General features: G+C 44.5%; 1 pseudogene; it reads left to right on the forward strand.

Annotated features, from left to right (window-relative positions):
- Positions 1-325: 325 nt before the first annotated feature.
- On the forward strand, positions 326-1,255 carry LOC102762420 (annotated as a pseudogene).
- Positions 1,256-19,772: the final 18,517 nt, after the last annotated feature.

The following is a 19,772-nucleotide window of genomic DNA, read 5'->3' on the forward strand; positions in this document are numbered from 1 at the left end:
CATGGTGGCGGCTCTCCCCCGAGTAAGTGATTTAAAAGAACAAGGTAGAATCTCACTGCCTTTGTGAGCTAGATTCAGAATCCATACACTGTCCCCTCTGCCGCATTCTACTGCTCACATCGGCCAGCCCTGATTCAATACAGGAAAGGCTGGAGCCATTGTGGGCTGGACTTGGCCGCGGCTGTCCTGTGAAGTGGGGTTTGGGCTCTTGCCACCCAGTACTGGACCGCGGCTTCTGCCTGTGGTCAGCCCTGGCGGTGGTGGTGGCAGGGGTGTGTGTGTGTGGGGGGGGGGGGGGAGGGGAATGGGGATCTGCCACGTCTCCATGGGGACCCCTGACTACCACGTCTGGGAGAAGGACATCCAGCGCCTTTTCAGTGACGATGGCCGACTCCTCGAAATAGACCTTAAAAATGGGTACTGCTTCATGGAGTTGGAGGCCTCCCTACACCCTGTACAGATGAACCGCAAGAACCTCTGCGGTGCGTGATCACGGAGCACAGGGCGCTGTCTCCATGGCTACAGCTACGGATGCCGCGGGGTGGAGCAGGATACAGCAGGCGGAGAGCGGCGGGAAGAGACATATACGGCCCACCTGTTGGAACGGAATTCAGGCTTAGGGTAGAAATCTTTCTAGTCGTTACAGTTGGCAAGATTTAAAGCGTCTCATGAGATAAACCGGCGAAGTACCCGATGCAGATGCTCGCAAAGAACTCACAAACGAAGGGGTCAAACCGAGTCCCGCTCCTACTCTCACATGAAGCCTGCTTTGGATAACGGGATGGCACAGAAACAAGTGGCAAAAATATTAGGCTCATTAAAGATAAAGCACGAACTAACCTTAGGCGGTTTACACTGGAAGCAGATCAAGGTCACCAGTCGAGCAGCCGCAGCAGATGGCACAGTATCTCAAAGAGTCGTTCCTGATCCAGGTCTCCGAGCAAAGGTTGTTCACGGTCTCGGGCAAAAGGCTGGAAATCTAGATCAAAGAGCAAAGCGAAGCCCAAGGCCGATGAGGCCTCCCATTGCACTCTCGAAACAGGTCTAGGGATGAGTATGGGGAGTCTCCACACAGGTCTCGTTCTCGATCATTCCCCCGAAGGAGATGGAAAAGGTGATATGAAATAAAAATCTAGATCGAGGAGCCAGCCTCGTGCCAAACCTCGCCTACCTGCTCCACCCTGGAGGGCTCCTATGTGTCCCGCCACCCAGAAGAGCTCCAAGTTCCCGTTCTAGATCCCATTCAAAGTCATAGTCATGGTTCAGATGGAGTTCCAGAGATTAACCCAGAACTCCATGTTATTTGCATGCTAGTTCGGAACACTTTTCTGCTTGCCTAGGCAGTTACTCTTCCATGTTTGTACATCGTTAGTCGGGACACTTGTAAGTCAAGGCCCCACTGTACTTGGCCTTTTCTGCAAGAGGCAAATTTGTGGCCAAATTTGATGAAAAAGAGGAGGTTCTAAAGAGATGGTGCCATAAAGACCTCCTTTCTTTGTAGATTTAAGATGACTGATTTTATAGCTTTTAAGCGAAAATAACTTTTGAAAAGATTAAGCTCGTTTAGATTATTTATTTATTTGTTTAAATTAATTTCAGAGAGGAAGGGAGAGGGAGATAGCAACATCAATGATGAGAGAGAATCATTGATCAGCTGCCTCCTGCATGTCCCCTACTGGGGATCGAGCCTGCAAACCGGGCATGTGCCTTTATTGGGAAATGAACTGTGACCTCCTGGTTCATAGGTCAATGCTCAACCACTGAGCCACACCAGGTGGGCTCATTTAGATTTTTAAAAGCATTTCAGCAGGGTCTGCTGCAGGGGCTTTGTTGTTTCGTTTGCTTACTTTTCAATTAACTGTTTCAAGCTTTGGTTACTTAAGCCTTTACAGGGAGAACCTATTTTTCAATTACGTTGGCTTTTATTTTTTTTTTTTTATTTTTATTTTTTAATATATTTTATCAAAGGTACATCGATCAGCTGCCTCCCGCACAACCCCCACTGGGGATGTGCCCGCAACCCAGGCACATGCCCCTGACCGGAATCGAACCCGGGACCCCCCAGTCCGCAGGCCGACGCTCTATCCACTGAGCCAAACCGGTTTCGGCTACGTTGGCTTTTAAATAAAGCTTGAGTTTTGTAAGATTTCAACAAAAGTTTGCCACCAAGATGATTGCCTATTTGAACAGGTCATTATAAATTCCTTTAAATACTGATATCTGCTGTTTGTGAAGACAATGTAAATTCTACTAAGTGTAAAACAAGGCAAGCCTCAGACCAGCAATGAATTATTCAATTTGCATAACATCATTCTGTGCTGTTAATCAACTTTCCCGCTTTAACAAGTTAAATTAAAAATAAAATATATTTTGTAGTATAAATATATGGAAGGATGATGCAAGAGAATAAGTATCAGTAGATGGTATCACAGAGGCCATCTGAGAGACTGGCTGCCATGTGGAGGATGCATTCTGCTCCCCTGAGCATTTGATCTATAGGTGTATTTTGCACCATGCTTTAAGTCAATATTTTTAAATTGGGACATTTCGCAAAATCTCTAAAATATCTAAATGATCCAACATTTCTACAGGTTACAATAGGATGGTGGTAACATGATTCTTTCTGGTTACCACATTCCCTACCATTTTTACAAGGAAACGAATTTTAGTGATCATTAATAATTATCCGTGGTCTGTTTCCTTACTGAAGAGAAATATATCGCTGTGACCTCATCTGTATTAAAAGAGGGCAAAGAAAAGATACACTAAGAGGGCCTCCCATTTTAAGAAGAACCAAGGGGAGAAGACTACTTCTGTATATTTAATATGCAGATAAAATATACATATTTTCAACAACTACAACCCCCACAGCTTGTAAATGTGGCTGCCTGGCCTGACAAACTCCTTAGTTTGTCATTAAAGATCTTTTGTAATCTGGCCCTTCCCCACCTTATAGACAATATGGCATAGAAATGAAGAATGTAGACACTGAGATCAGACCACATGGGTTCAATTTTCTCATCTCAAAAATGGAGATAATAATAGTATCTATCATACAGGGTTTTGTGACTATCTTTTCAGCTCTATTTCCTGCTAGCACTCTACCTACCTGAACACTTCAGACTGTTGTAGTCCTTTGTGTCCTTGCACATTCTGCTTCTTCTGTCCACAATTCACACGTCCTGTTTCTCTGCTTCAGGGCTTAGTCCAGTTACTCACTAACGCGGCCTTTACACTGTTCACCAAACACATCTGGTTCTCCTGGGCATGAAACCTGGGATGGTACTTCCCTGTGGTGGGGTTGAGGCTATGTGACAAGATCTGGTCAGTAATTTGTGGGTACAAATAACACATGTCTCTTTCAGGCTTGGAACGTTTAACAGCAGGTTCAGGCTCCCCAGAATTCTCTCTTCCTTCTGCCGTAGTAACTGAGTCCTGGAGTGAGAATGGTGGTGTGGTCAGTGCCACAGCCAAGCCATGTTAGATGTGTGGACCAAAATTCCACCTTCGGTTTAAGACAGAGCTGTTACAACAGCAAATGTAGCCTGTATTGACTTCTTTAAAAAAAACAAAAAACTTAAGCTTTCCACAAACAGAGCTGATAATGGTCTATGGGTTGCCATGGCAACCAGTGCAAACCTGTATCAATAAGTTACCCTCTATGATCCTGTATTAAATGACTGGCTTGTATATATCATGATGTCCACTGGCACTGTTCTCTTCTCAGAGTGATCTTCCCTAACTAGACATTGTAAAGACGTTCCCTGCTCTCTTCTTTGAATGAACACCCAGTTTAATTAATTGTTGGTACTTTATTCCCAACAGCAATTATTTTTATTTATTGTTTATTGTTTGCCTCTTTCACCAAACAAGTTTATAGCCCTGGGGCCTAGCTCAGTGTCTGGCACAGAGATGAATTAATGATTGAATGAATGATCAATGAAAACTGTATATCCAGTGCTTAGAATTGGTGCTTGGTGTACAGTGTGTGAGCCTAAATGAATGAATATGCCCCTCCCCCCCCCAATCAATTCAACAATTCACCCACCCTTGAACATATGCACAAGTGTTCTCTCTTAGGCCGGATTTGAGAGGCAGCAGAAAGCCAGTAAGGATCTCCTGATGCTGCCTTTATATTTTCCCCTGCCGCAAAATCTCCTGTGACCGTTTAAAGCCAGGAAGCAGAATCAAAGAGCGCTGGATTCAAAGGACACTAATTACCTTTCAAAGCGTTCGCCTTGGCTTTAGCCCCACGATTCCCGTCAGAGGCCGTGGGAGTCTGTGGTTCCTGTGTCGGGCTTTGAAACTGGGAGGGATTAATGGGACTTGATTAAACCACAAATGTCAGGAAGTGTGGAGGGCAGCTCAGAATGCTGCCACCTCCATCCATCCTGGGAGGAGGGACAGTCACTGACCTCCCCTCCTCCACTCGGCTTGAGCTTCTGATAAAGTAGCTAAGAGGGAAGGCACCCTCGCCTCCACTCAAGGGTACCATGTTCATGCTTATGATGAGGCTGACGGACGTGCCAATGAGAATCTAATTTTGCATATTGTTAATGCAGGTGTAATAAGAAACCTGCCCATTAGTTTTTCATGTCCTGACATCTGAACAGCAACTTCCTTAACCCTACGACACTAGTTGTGTGCTAAAATAATTGATGATAATGACCTTAATAGGTACCAGTTCACTGAGCACCTACCTTATACACCGCACAGAGCTCATTGCTTCATATGGTTGATCTCATTTCACCCTCATAACCTCTCTGGGGGGAATAAGGACTCTCATTAGCTCCATTTCACAGATGAAGAAACTGAGGCTCAGAAAGGTAGAGCCACTTGCCCAAGTTCACGCAGCATGAAAGTGACAGACCGCGTCTGAACCCGAACTGCTCTATCCTGTTCACTTCTTATGGTAAATTCTGAGCGCCCATCCTTCTGATATTCCAGGAAGTATGATTCTGTGAAAAACAGACCGTTAAGATAAGACAAGTGGACAGACATGGTGGAGAAATCTGTACCAGCTGTGGTGGAGCCTCATTTTATTTGCGTACCAAACCTGAGCCTGACCCGAACCATTTTATTAATCCCCCAACTACCGAGGAAGAAGCAGGTAACACTTCCTGTCAGGAACTTTTCAGCTGAACTCAACTCAGCCGACGTCATCCCCAGCCTTCTTTGCCTGCCTCCACTATAAAGGTTGGAAAAACCGAATTTCCCAGCCTCCCTTGCTGTCAGAGGTGCCGTGTGCCAATTCTGGCCAATGAGACATACGTGGAAGCCTCCACTTTCCCCAAAGCCACAAGCATTGCTGAGCCATCGAAGCAATGCTAGGCACTGCCTACTTTTAGAAGTTTAGAAAGTGAGGAAAATAAAACCCGTATTTATTTAAGCTCCCAGTAACCGGATTCTCTTTCGCTTGAAACCAAAAGCATCTTAACGGGTACAACCTTTCATCCTACGTCTCTTATTATGAATGTACACATTTCCCAGATGCTCCCTCCCCACAGATTCCCCTCACATCTCTGTCCAGAATTTTGTCCGATGTCTGTCTGAGCTAATAGCTGGTCGGAGGAAAGAGGCCAATGTGAGCTGTGTGGACCAGTGGTTCTAAAACTTGAAGTGCATCATAACTAACCCCTAAATCTGTGCGTCGGGGCTGCTTTCAGTACAAGTAACAAAGTAAGTCCAAGTGGCTCTCACAATTGAGAGGCAAGGCATGGCTGAATCTGGGCCTCTCATTGGTGTCTTTAGGGCAGTCTCCCTCCTTCTACCTCTCTGCCCAGCTGTTCTCTCTGTTGGCTTCATTCTCAAGCAGGAATCCCCATATGGCAGTAAAGATGGTTGCCAGAGGCCCCAGGTTTACATGATTCTCATCGTTGGTATCCCTACAGAAAACACGGAGACTGTCTCTCCCCTAGCACCCATGAGAAGGATTCTGATTGGTCAGTCTGGCCTTGTGCCCACCCCCTATAGGAACACACGACTGACAGCCTCATTAAAATCACTGGAGTCAGAGATGGAAGGGAGAGTTCCCAAAAGGAGAAGATTGGACAGGGGAGTGATGGTAGGTGGCCATAATGGCAGAAGTCCAGTACCAGGCAGTCTCCACTGCCCCTCACTGACTGGGGTGCGGAGACAGGAGGCCTTGGCATATTGTAATTTCTGGGACTCTTACTTTGCTTATCTGGCAAATGGGGAGCCTAATCACATTGGGTGGAAATCAGATGAGGAAATGCATGGAAAAGAAGATCTGCAAAATAAGACACTCTGTAAGGAATTGCTTGTATCATCACTGGCCTTAATTAGTAGTCACCCTTCAGCTCAAGAATATTGAATGGTTTCCTATTGCCTGACTCATCAAGTTGAGGATCCTCTATAGGTCGTAAAGTCTCTTCATAGTCTGGGCCCCATTGGGCGACCAGATTTCTCCCTCACCCACCTCCTCTACTCTAAGCAGGCTGATCTCTTGCCCCCCACACAAGTGTTGTTCAAAGCCAATCCCATGGTTCCGCCTGGTATGAACCCAGTTATGTACTTTCTGTGAAAGTCAATTTGCTCATCTCTTAAATGGAAACCATTGCTTCCCAAAGGTCATTGTGGTGCATGAAAGAATGGATATATAAAGAGGCCGAGAGTACAGTTCTCATGGTCTGTGTTCCCTCTTCCCTTGCACACCCTTTTCTGTGCAGTCCCCCTGGGATTGCCTTTGGGAAGGTAATTGATCAGTCAGGAAGGAATTTCCCTCTTGGGAGCACTTGGGCACCAGAGGCACGTATGTCAGGTTTCAGAGAAGGAGTGGAATCAGCCTTCTATGCCCCATGACTTAAGAAAGATTCTCCTAGGAAGGTAGGAGAGAAAATGGTTGGGGTCTGGGTCCATGAGGAAGTGGAGGCTGCAGCCATGCTGAGGATGTGCTCTGGGTCAGACTGTGGCTTGGGATGGACCTGAGTGTGCACAGGGGAAGGATGGCGGTGAGCAGGCACCGTGATGGTGTGTGGATTGGGGTCTGGACCAGGTCTCACTTGGCTGTGTGTTCTAAGGGAAGTCCTCCCTGGCAGACAGCCATCTGCTCTTGGCTCTGCACCCATATCTCTGCCCTGGGGATGTTAGTGCTAGTCTTCACTCCACCGTGTAAGCCAGGTCTTCCTTCACTTCTGCCCTTGAGAGGTGCTGCCAGCAACATTCTGGCCAAATCCAGCCTGCAGACCCATTTGGCATGGCCACACGGTGCATATAAATGGATGTAAATTCTCTGACACTCCTCCCATAAGAAGTCTGTGTAGCCCTGGCTTGTTTGGCTCAGCGGATAGAGCATCGGCCTGTGGACTGAAGGGTCCAGGTTTAATTCTGGTCAAGGGCACATGCCTGGGTTGCGGGCTTGATCCTCAGTAGGGGCGTGTAGGAGGCAGCCAATCAGTGATTCTCTCTCATCATTGATGTTTCTGTCTCTCTCTCTCCCTCTCTGAAATCAATTAAAAGATATACTAAAAAAAAAAAAGTCTGTGTATTCTTTCCCTGAAATCTGCGTGGGTCTGTGGCTACTTTGACCAGTAGAGTAGGTGGAAGTGACACTATGAGACTAAAAGGTAGATCATAAAAGGCTATCCTTGAGTGCTCCCTCTCTGGATGGTCAGTGCTCCCCATCTGCCTATGCACTGCTGACTCTCTGGGCACTCTGCCCCGGAACCCAGGGTACGGTGTGAAAAGCCCAGGCCACGTGGAGAAGCCACATGTAGGCGCTCCAGTGGACAGTCCAGCTGAGCCCAGCCTTTGAGTCATCCCAGCCTGGGCACCAGATATGTGAGCAGAGAAGCTCCCAGATGATTCTAGCCACGGCCACTTGAATCTTCCCAGCTGAAGCCCCAGTCTGTGGAGCAGAGTCAAGCCGTCCCCACTGTGCCCCATCCAGACTTCTGACACAGACCATCCATGGGCCTAATAAAGGTCTGCTTTACGTCACTACAATTGGAGTGGTTTGTTACATGGAAATATTAATGAGAAAATAGTGCTTTAAAATTTTTTGATTCTGTTGCCAACGTTTAAAATTGGGAAATTTCACATACAAATTTGGATTTCTGGCTTTTAATGAGAAATCAAAAAATCTGGCCACATTGGCATCCCTGTTTGGCAAAAATTGGTCAGAGCCGCCCACTTAAGAAGGGATATGGATGTCCTGTCTGCCTTGGCTTCTATCTGTCCGTCTTTGCTTATTTTCGTCATCTGCCTGGTCCCCATGGGCACATGGGTGTGCGGGCCCAGGGCCAGAACCATCGTATAGCCTCATGGGCACCCAATGGCTCACGATGTCCTGGACATCCCTGGCCTCCCTGGCCTCCCTGGGTGCCCCCTTTTTGTCTCTGGAGCTATGGAAGTCCACCGAACTAAGCAGGGTTATACCCTTTCCTCCGCTCAGAAAATCCCTTACATGAAATAAAAACCAGGCGAGGCTGGGGGTGGTGATGGCTGTGTCTGGAGCTTGCTTGTCCTGTAAACAATTTCCTGGTGATAATCTTTCCAATTATCCCTCCGAGCTGGAACTGCTGTGTGAATCAAGCTGGGTGCCCTTGGCTTATCCTGTACATCTTGGAGTCATTAAAATCCAGCTATTTCAGGGTGAGCTGTCCAGAGCCACCAAGGTTGGGATGTCTATGATCCTTGACACAGACACAGAGAATCCCAGTATTATAGAAACTTTGAAACCAATGCAGGGCAGGTTATAGAATTTTATACTCAGCAAGACTCTTAAAAACCAGCCTAAGCACTAAGCATAGATGATCCAGGTCCAAATTGCAGTAAATATAACTTTCTTTTTCCTTATATAAATTTATTTATTAACTTCCATTCATATAGATTGCTGAGATTTGATTAATTAGTTAAGTCATTCAACAATTGTGTCTCAAGGGCACCTGGGTACCAGGTATTTTCTTAAGGGGTAGGAATATAACCTTGACATGTCAGATAAAAATCTCTGCCACTATGGAAGCTAATTTGCATTCCAGTAGAAGAGACAGGTGAAAAGCAAATAAATATACGAGAGAATGTCATAAGTGGTGAGAAGTGTTCTGAAGGAAAAGCAGGCAGTAGGGAAGAAATATGTAGTGATGGAGAATGAGTGTTATTTTATCCAGGGTGTTCAGAGGACATGCCCCACGAGGCAGCCTTTATGGAGAGACTCGGAAGATGTGAAGGAATGAAGCTCATGAAGACCCAAGGAAGAAGGATCCATCTGAGTGAAGGAACAGGAAGTGCAAAGGCCCTGAGGCTGGGCTAGGGTGTGCGTGGCCTATTGTGGGAGAAACAGGGGCAAGACCTGAATGGCTGGGCAGAGGTAGGAGAGAGGAGAAGGGGGAGAGATTGAGGTTGAAATCTCAGTCTGTTTAATATTCTTCTTTTCTACTGGGTTATGTCTAAATCCTCAGGGGCTCACATAAGATGGGAGGGAGCATCTAGTCCTTCATGTTATGCATCTAGTCCTGCAGCCATGCTGGCTGATCCTCATATGCCCACCTGATTCTGATTTCCAATTGGGACTGTTGGCTTTTGGTGCTCCACCCACATGCCTCTTTCAGGTGCTTGGCTCACCTTGATTCTCTGACCTGTGGGAATCTGTGGGAGGCTACCTGTCTGTCTAGGCACCTCCTACAGATTTTTTCAGCTATATATGTACTATGCCAAGAAGGAGGGATCTGACTGGGACTCACCCAATACCTGGTATCTCCTTGAAGGCATGGAAGGCTAGGGCTTGATCTAATTTGTGTGAGGTCAAAGCTTACACCATTTTGAGTGACCCTCTTTTAAAAGAAGAAAAAAAATAAGAAAATATATTTAAGTATGAATGTAAATATTTATTTTGAATGAAAGAAGAAAATGAAAATAAATCACAAATTTTAAGCTAACAAATACTACAAACAATACAAAATCCAGAAAAAATAACACTATTTTTATTAACTGTATGACATTCCTCTATAATACTTTGCCATTTTTGGCTGTAGATTTTACATCAAAAGCCATGGAGATGAGAAGGAAATAAAACAACATGTGTAAGGTGCTGGAAGAAAAGAACTGTCAACTCAGAATTCCATACCTAGAAGAAATAACCTTCAGGAATGAAGGTAAATAAAGACATTGCCAGGTAAGATAATTCATAACCATTAAATCTGCTTTCAGAGCACTGCCAAAGGAAGTTCTTTAAAAGGGGGAATGGTAGGGGACTTGGAAGGTTGGGAATGAAAGAAGAGCAAAATAAATGTTAATAACAGGCCATAAAATGGTAAATATCTTAGTAAAAATAATGGGCCATTTTTTTTCTCTTGGGTTTTTAAAAATATTTTGACAACTAAAAGTGAAACTTTGAACATTGTCTGTTGGAAATGTTAATGTATGTAAATGTAATATATAAGACAACTATAACATAAATGAGGAGGGTAAACACATATATGATGGCAAAGTTTCTAAATTTCTCTTGAAGTGATAAAATATTGATTCTATATAGACTGTAACAAATTAAGCATATACTGTAATCAATAGAGCAGCCACTAAACATAACTATACAAATACATACAGTAAAAACACACAAAAATTAAAATGGAATACTAAAACATGTCCAAATAACCAAAAATAAAAGAAAGCCCAGGAAAGGAAGAACAGTGGAATAAAAAAAATAGAGGGAAGAAATAGAAATAAAATGGTAGACTTAACTCCAAACATATCAATATATACATTAAATGTAAATGGTCTAAACATACCAATCAAAAGTCAGAAATAGCCAAACTGAGATTTTTTAAAATGACCCAACTGAATGCTGTCCACAAGAAATTTACTTGAAATATGATGAAATAGGCAGGTTAAAATTGAGAGGATGAAAAATTATATACCGTGCAAGCATTAACCATAAGAAAGCCACATGCATCAGTGACTATATTAATATCAAAGTGAATTTCAGAGCCAAGAAAATTACTATAGATAAAGAGAAACATTACATAATAATAATTGGGTCTATTCACTAAGAAGACAAAACAATTCTAAAGTGTATATAACAAAATAGCTTTAATATACAGGAATAAAACTGGCAAACTGAAAAGTGAATAGATAAATCCGCAATTATTTTTGAAGCCTTTAATACTGCTCTCTCAGTCACCAATAGCATTAGCAGACATAAAATCAGCAAGGATATAGAACTGAACAACACCATCAAACAACTGTATGTAATTGACATACATAGAATGCTCAACCCAACAACAGCGTAAAGCACATCCTTTTCAAGGGCACATGGAACTTTCACTAAAATAGACTTTATTCTGCATGAGGAAATGGGATAAAGGTTATAAAAAGTCAAGGGAAAATTCCTTCAGTTAATATTCCAAGTCTTTGAACCTTGGAAACAAATCCAGAGAATCATCTATAATAATAAAAGCATAATATGCTAATTAGACCGGACAGCCAAATGACCTTTCCGATGTCATTCCGGATATCCTTCTGGACGAAGCCACAGTGGCGGGGGCCGAGGCAGAGTCATTTAGGGGCAATCAGGCAGGCAGGCGAGCAGTTAGGGGTGATCAGGCAGGCAGGCAGAGTGGTTAGGGACGATCAGGCAGGCAGGTGAGCGGTTAGGAGCCAGTGGTCCTGAATTGTGAGAGGGATATCTAACTTCCAGTTTAGGCCCGATCCCACGGGGGGCCTAAACCTGCAGTTGGACATCCCCCGAGGGTTCCAAGGGGTCCTGGATTACAAGAGGGTGCAGGCTGGGCTGAGTGCCCCTCCCCCCCAATGCATGAATTTTGTGCACCGGGCCTCTAGTAGAAATATAAACACAGATTCTTTGGAAATGTAGTTACATTGACTAGTTGTTGAGTCCTAGAAATATATAACAAAAAAATATGAGAATCTTGAATATTTTAAAAGCATATAATGTCTTACGCAAAGCCCCACCAAGCACACAGTCACATGATCAAATCCAGCTAAGATCAACAGAGTTCCAGCTGATCCAAAGTTGCACGAGCTACAATAATAAATGTTGTTTTAAGCCAATGAGCTTTGGGGTGGTTTTTACACATCAACTTCTGATTGATATAAGGAAGTGACTTAGCGACACTAATGCATTTCCCTCCAGTTCTCTTTCCATTGCTTCAGCGTCTCCTCAAGTGAGGATGGAGTACCTTAGGGAGGACCTATGCAGGACTCAGCAGAGTTCCGAAAAGCACTGAATCACACAGGGGGAGTGTTAGTTCAACTCCAGCTCTTCATTAGTCCAGATAACTTGAAGAAGATGCTAATATGTTTTTAACATCTCTCCATCACCTGATAGTCCATCTACAGCTCTTCATTAGTACAGATGATAACTTAAAGAAGGTGCTAATATGTTTTTAACATCTCTCCATCACCTGCTAATCATTTATTTTAACAAAAAGATTGTCTCAGGTTCAAATTTTTCAGGTAGGCAAGAGCATCTAGCAAGAATTTGATGACATTATTTAGTTTTTAGAGTATTAACTTTTAAAGACACCTTCGAGTCATAACAAGGGCACTGCGTTTTTACTTATAGTTGTGATATGATTTCTAAATTTTAAAATATATCTATTTAAATATAGCAGGTCCTCGAATAATGTTATTTCATTCAATGTTGTTTCGTTATAACATTGATGAGATGCCATAGGAACTTAACTCTTGTTTGTAACAACTAACATGGTAAAACTGGTTTTGTTATATATCATTTCACTTAAAGTCACAGAACATAATACATTTTACGATATTTATTTACAGAAAGAAAAAATAGTCAAAAAGAAAAATATGGAGTCAATAAGAGACCAGATGTTGGTGGATCTGGCCAAACCATACCATAGTGATACAATACTTCAGGATTGTGGCAGAGGGCACAGCTGGGCAGTTCAGCTGGGTGCTGAATTCAGGAGAGTGAGGGTTGTTTCAAATAAACATCACCAAGGTTACGGGTCTGCTTTGAATGGACCTGCCAAAAAGTTCTCTTCTAGAATTCATACTTTGAGGCTGATTCATATGATGTGATGACTCTGGACTATGATTTGGAACCAGGAGGGTCCAGCCCCCCATCTCTCTATGTAGCTTGGCTGGATCCCTTGCCGTTTCTGGGTTTGACTCAATGGGCCATTCTCTGATCTAAGAAAAGTAATTGAAGTAAGATTAATTTGCAGTATGCGCTAGTGTGGGCTCCAGCTCTATTAGGAAAGCATGCTGCTCACGTCTGCCTGCTCACCCTCCCTTACCAGTTTCATCTGGGGATTTCTCCCCATCTGGTTTAGCAAGAGGCTGATCAGGGACCCTCAACACTGCCTGGAGAAACACAGATAACATGTTACCACTCGCAGTGGGCATATGTTTCCCCTCCAAATGATTGGAGAGATGTAGGCGTGGATTTGAGTTTTCTGGAGTCTCAAAGGACATTGGGCCTATGGATTCTCTCCCAAAGAGAAACTGGGGAAATGCAGTGTTGTAGGTTAAATTGCCCCCCCCCCCCACCCCCCGCCACCTCAAATCATGGGTTGAAGTCCTAACCCTAAGTACTTCAGAATGTGAACTTATTTGGAAATAGGGGTCATTGCAGATGTAGTTGGCTAAGATGAGGTCATACTGGAGCAGGGTGGGCCTCTAATCTAGGTAACTGTTGCCTTTATAAAAGGGGGGCAATTTGGATACAGATGTGCTCACAGGCAGACCACGTGAAGGCTGGAGCTTGCTGCCACAAGCCAGGGAACGCTCAGAACCTAGGACAGGCCTGGGACAGACCCTTCCCTAGAGCCTTTGAAGGGAGTAAGGTCCCATTGACAGCTTGCTTTCAGACTTCTGGTCTCCAGAACTGTGAGACAGTAAATTTCTCTTGTTTCAAGCCACCTAGTTTGACATTGGTAGGCAAAAAGACATATCATATGGAAAATAAGAGTGCCTTAGAGGGAAAAGCAAAGGAAAACACCAAAAAGAATAAGTACTAAGAGCTACAATTTAAAAAAAAAAAACACTTTCTTGAATCAAAAAACAAAATTGCAATTATATAAAAAAGACACTACACACCTGATAATATTGACCTTGATTGACCAAGACATATTCCAGTAAAATTACTATATTTTAAAGAAAAATAAACAAATGATGGATAACTAGGCCAAAAAAGTCCTTACCTAAAGAAAGAATTTAGATTGCCATCAGACTTTTTTGAAAGCAACATTTTATGGTAGAGGAAAATGGAGCCACATATTTAAGATACTCAAGGAAAGAAAACGATAACCAAGGATTTTGTATCCATCAAAACTGACTTTCAAATACAAAGGGCACAAACTGTTAACAACGTGTAAGAAATTGGAGAATATTGTTTTCCTGATCCTTTCCTGAAGAATCTATTAGAAATGAGCTTCAGATAACAAAAATAAACAGAAAGACATACAAATAAAGGCTGGTGGCGAGCATTCATATACACTTCTTCATAGACCCATGACTTGGTGATGTTTGAAAGGAAGAGCATGTAACATTAAAGGTTTAATATCTGATTGTGTAAACTTAAAAATGGGGACTTAAAAACATATGCAAAAATTTTCAATCTGAACTCAGATGAGCAGATAATGGTGATAGTATTAGTATTATTAATTTAAGGCAGTTGTATGTGTAGCATGGATCAAGCAAATGACTAATTATGGACTATTGCTATCATCTCCTGTGCCATTAAGAACTAGAATTGTCAGTGTGTAAGAAAAAAAAGATACAAAAATATTGAAAAGAAGTGTAATAAACAACCTGAGTTCTTAGTTAGAATTGAAAATACCAGTATGAACAGAGAACAGGATAGCTCTCTGTCCACTGACAAGGACTAGAAATAATGACCCGACTAGTACCAATGAGCAACTCTAGCATTCAGATCGTGGTCTTGAAATAACATTTAAAAGGAACCAGGACTCAGAGAAAGGGCTGTTCTGGGTCTGAGGCAGGAAATGAGGGCCTGGAAGAAAAGCCTGGAATATTTTGTCGTACCACATAGCAGTTTCACTCGATACAAACTCTAATGGAGACATGGTAAAATGACTCAGGACCCAACTTGGACCCTGGTCCAAGATGAGACAACGTAAGTATAAACCATAAGTGCAAAGGCCCTGTGGCAGGAGTATCGTTAGCGTGTTTTAAACCATCCTCACAAGTTTCTTAGAACCACCCAGCCGGCCTCCCTGGATATTATATCTGGAGCCCCAGTGACTCATTTGGTTGCAATTTTGGTGATTTGTAGCACTTGGTGCTGGGGCAGGACTGCCTCTGGAGTTGTTAACACCTTGTAAATCTGTCCCTTATAAGCAGCACCATGTGCACATGCTTTGATACAGCTATAATTGTGGTTTTGGGTTTAATTAGAGGAAGCCCCCGGGAGATTAACTATGTGCTAGTGAAGGCAGTGAGATCCTCCTGCAGAGGCTCACACGGGGGGTATGCTCCCGCTGCTGGGATAGGCTGGTCCACCGGGACCACCTGGGAAATTTGGGGCTGAGCGATGGTGAGGGCAGCTGAGCAGTCCCCGTTAGGTGGAGGTGGCCACCAGCCCTTTCTCCAGCATGGGCTCCTTGGGGTGGCAGCAGCTCTGTGGCAGGGATATCAGAACCCCTTGTCGCTTTTAATGGGGACACTGAGACCAGTCGCTTTTAATGGGGACACTGAGACCAGACACTCAGAGTTCCTTCAGGTAAATGCCATTCAAAGCATCCGTGAAACATATTGAACACCTGCTCAAGGCCAGGTCTGTATACTCACCAGAGTTAAAAGAGTAAACAAGCCATGGTTGCTGCTCTCAAAGAACTTAAGGCATTTTCACATATTCCCGTCTTAGCGGAAGCAGTTCTGAGCTACCAAGCTGGAGACCTGAGATCTAACCTCCGATTTGAACATTTCTTGGGTAGAAGCACGGAAGGTGTGGTGGGTAGTTTATGAACTCGGAGTATTGCCAGACCTTCCTCCCATTTTTCTCTCTTCTCCCCACCCCCATCTCCCACCCCGCTTCGTTTCCCCCAAATACCTGTATCTTTCCTTCTGTCTCTTTCACTCTTCCAGGCACAGACTCCAGCTGTAAATAAGACACAGTGTCTGCCCTCAGGGAATCTAGTAGGAAAGCCAAAGAACAAGTCAATTTACAAATCAAAGAATTGCAGGCTTGTAGGTGCTGAGAAGGATAAAGATTGCGATGTTAAAGAATAACAGGTGGGTCAGGGTTATACTTTTCAGAGAGATAACACAAAACAGCCTTAAAGGATGAGATGGTGCTGGTCAAGCAGAGACCTAGGGAAATAGAAGAGCAGGTGGATGGAACAACAAATGCAAGAAACAGCCAAATGTGTTTAAGCCGGGACAGAAGGAGGATTGGTATGGTTGGAGCCCATAAGCCGGGAGAGAGTGGAATAGACCAGGCTGGGAAGGGGGCAGGGGCTGAGACCTTACGCCAAGGGAAGTGTTGCAGGACTTTAAGTAGGAGTGAGCCATGTTTGGTTCATGATGTTCAGGGACCATTCTGGCCGCTGTCTGGAGAGTACATTGGTGAGGGAGTAGACGAGGTGAAGGGGAGAGTTGGGTGTCCTGCCCGGGTGTTAGCAGTGCAGGTGGAGAGAAGAACAGAACTGGGGCACCTGTTCTGGAGGTGGAACTGACAGGGTATAACCAAGGATTGCACGTGGAGCTCAAAAGGGAAGGGAAAAATCAAGGATAACGCTAAGGATTTTTTTGCCTGGACAACTAGAGGGATATACGGCAGATCTTTGATAACATCTTTTTATTCAAAGTCACTTTGTTATGATGTTGATGAGATGTCGTAGGAACCTAATTCTTGTTTCTATCAATTAGCCAATGGTAATTTGATTTTGTTATAGGTCCTTTTGCTTCAAGTCACAAAACCTATCCATGATGTTAAGTGAGACTTACTGTGGTTGCAGTCTGCTGAGATGCGGCAGATAAAGATGTAGCATGTTCCCCTTCAGATGTGTTAACATGGAGGTGGTTGCAACTCATCCAAGTAAGTGAGTAAGTGGATACCCTGGGCAGTAACTCGGAAGATGAGTCGAGTCTGGAATATACATCTAGGAGGAATGAGCCTTTAAGAGTTAGGAGAGCCAAACCAGTGGCTCTCAACTTTGGGTAAGAGTGGAATCACCTAGGGAGGTTTATAAACTCTAGATACCCAAGATATAATGCAAATAATTAAAACCGGAATCCCTTGGGGATGGGGCCTAGGCATCCGTATTTTAAGGCTCTCCCAGATATTCCAATGCTCAGTCAAGGCCAAGAACCTAAGCTCTGAATGCTGGCTCTCCAGGTGTGGTCTCAGGACCAGTATCATCACCATCACCTTGTTAGAAGTACGAATGTTCAGTTGTCATCCCAGATGTATGGAATCAGACACTATGGGGTGAGACCCCAGCCATGTGTATATTAACAGGTCCTCCGGGCAATGTGGCTACATGTCAAGATTGAGAAGTGCTGGGATACATGGTGGAGTGGGGAGAAGGACAGGGCTTGGCTGTGAGTCCCCAGTCAGTCAGTCAGTCTGCATTTGGCAACGAGGTGGTGGAGGAGCAGCCAGGACTGCAGAACTTCAGGAGTCAGAACAGGACCATGTAGCAAGATGGGAGGGGTTGACTGGTCAAATAAAATAACATGAATGCTAACAGGGATTCAAATAAATATAAGACCAGGACAACGAACACAGGATGTGTAGCATGGAGATCCTGAGTGGCCCGGCAGAGTCTGCTCAGCCCGACTGACATGGTCACCAGAGGAGAAGGGCTGGCAGGTAGGCGTCGGTGGTCTGGGGGCCTGGGTTGTGCTCAGTTAGTATTTCCTGTTCTCTCAGCCTTTGAAAAGTCTGTTGTTAAACAAATGTAACAATATTTTTTTTCCAATTTTTTTTCTCTTAATAGGTCGTGAGTGACAATAAAGATTATTGCAAAAAATGCTTGGGGCCTTCGGAGTGCTATTAGCAAACCCAAGCTTTTGTTTGCTTGTTTGAAATATATTTTTATTGATTTCAGAGAGGAAGGGAGAGGGAGAGATAGAAACATCAATGATGAGAGAGAATCACTGATCAGCTACCTCCTGCACGCCCCACTCTGGGGATCGAGCCCAGTGAAGGGTCCTGGGTTCAATTCCGGTCAAGGGCACATGCCCGGAATTGAACCCAGGACCCTTCAGTCCGCAGGCCCATGCTTTATCCACTGAACCAAACCAGCTAGGGCGCAAACCCAAGTTTTTGCCAAAATTCTATGCGGTAGAAAGGCAGCCCTGGGCTGATCACCCAGGAGCCCAATCTTACCCCCTTCTCCTTTGCTGTCTCTCACCAGGGAGGCTGGAGATGAACGTGTAATTAATACTGATGTCCCCACTTTCCTTACCTAGGGGAGCAGCCCTGTGGCCATGGCTGCCCAGGGAGATGGAAGGGGAAGCTGTAGGGAGGGTTCTGGGGAGGATATTTTGTGTCCTCATAAAAGAGACAGGCCTGTGAGAGGAGTTCCTAGATGCCACCCTTCCTTTCAAAGCTTTCTTCTGGCTAATAAATCCACACTTTGTCTTAGGTTTTTGTCCTTGTGTCTGAGTTGAGCATCTGCTGTTTGTCACTAAGGGATGGCTGGCTTATGCAATAAGTAGAAACTTTTGTTAAGTTCTCTTGCATCACCAGTGGTCCAGAGGTTTTTTTGTGGGGAATTAGAGGTAACCGAACCCTCCAACCCCAGGGGAATAGGCGGGGAAGGCATGGAGGATGCCCGCTGTGGCAGACGACTCAGGAGTCAGAAGCAACGGTTGTACACACACGGAGGCTAAATCTAAAAACATAGTGTTGAGTGAAAAAGGCAATGAACAATAATATCAATAACACACTACCCACAAAAAGCAACATTGCACCTTCTCAAGGACATGTGCATATTTTAAGACATATACCACACGTGTCTGATGGGGTCCTGGGATGGAGAAGAATTAGAGTAAGGATGGGGCATGAAAGGGACAAAGAATAAAACAAAGGAGGGGCTTCATTCTGACCAGTAACGAGTGTGGCTGGAGCTAAGGCTCCCTGCACCTGACTTCCACTTAGAAGGGAAAAAGGAGTGAATGTGTCCTTGGGGAACCGAGGGGCAGCTCTGTGTGGCTGGGCAGAGGGTGGGAGGAAGGTCGAGGAAGATGAAACTTGAAATTTGAAGTCATTGCAGCTTCTCCCCTGGAGGCCTCTGAAGCTGGCTGTTGAGCTATGTTTTGTAGACAATGGGGCGCTTTGGCAAGTGTTGGAGCTGGAGAATCATGAGATCTGAGTTAGGCTTTCGAAGATCCCTCTCAGCCCTGAACAGTTGGATCCGGGTAGAAGGCGGTGAGAGATGTTCTTAAAGTTGTACCTATTAAAAATAATGACAGCAGACAGCGTGTTTTAAAACGGCTCTTGGCTGGGAAATGTCAACTGGAGGACTTTGGGTCCCTGGACACTCTCTCCAGATGATGACCTCAAACTGCAAAGCAGCACGCAGGGCCATGACTCCGGACGGTGATGGCCACGTGGATGCTCTGTACGCGGTGCGTGGCGTGCATTTCTCATCGGGTCCTCACGGCACCGGGAGTGGCTGCTCCGAGCTCCATCTCTGAGATGTGGGAGAGGAGGCTCAGAGCCCACCCTCTTCACGCAAGAGCAAGCTGGACTCTCCACCCACCCCCTTCCTATTTATTTTCTGTTTCCCAGTTTAATTTGGGGCCATGTTTTTTCTATTTAAAGTTATTTGCTGACAATAGAACTCAGTCCTCAACAA

Source organism: Myotis davidii, unplaced genomic scaffold (assembly GCF_000327345.1).
Source record: "Myotis davidii unplaced genomic scaffold, ASM32734v1 scaffold354, whole genome shotgun sequence".
NCBI lineage: Eukaryota > Metazoa > Chordata > Mammalia > Chiroptera > Vespertilionidae > Myotis > Myotis davidii.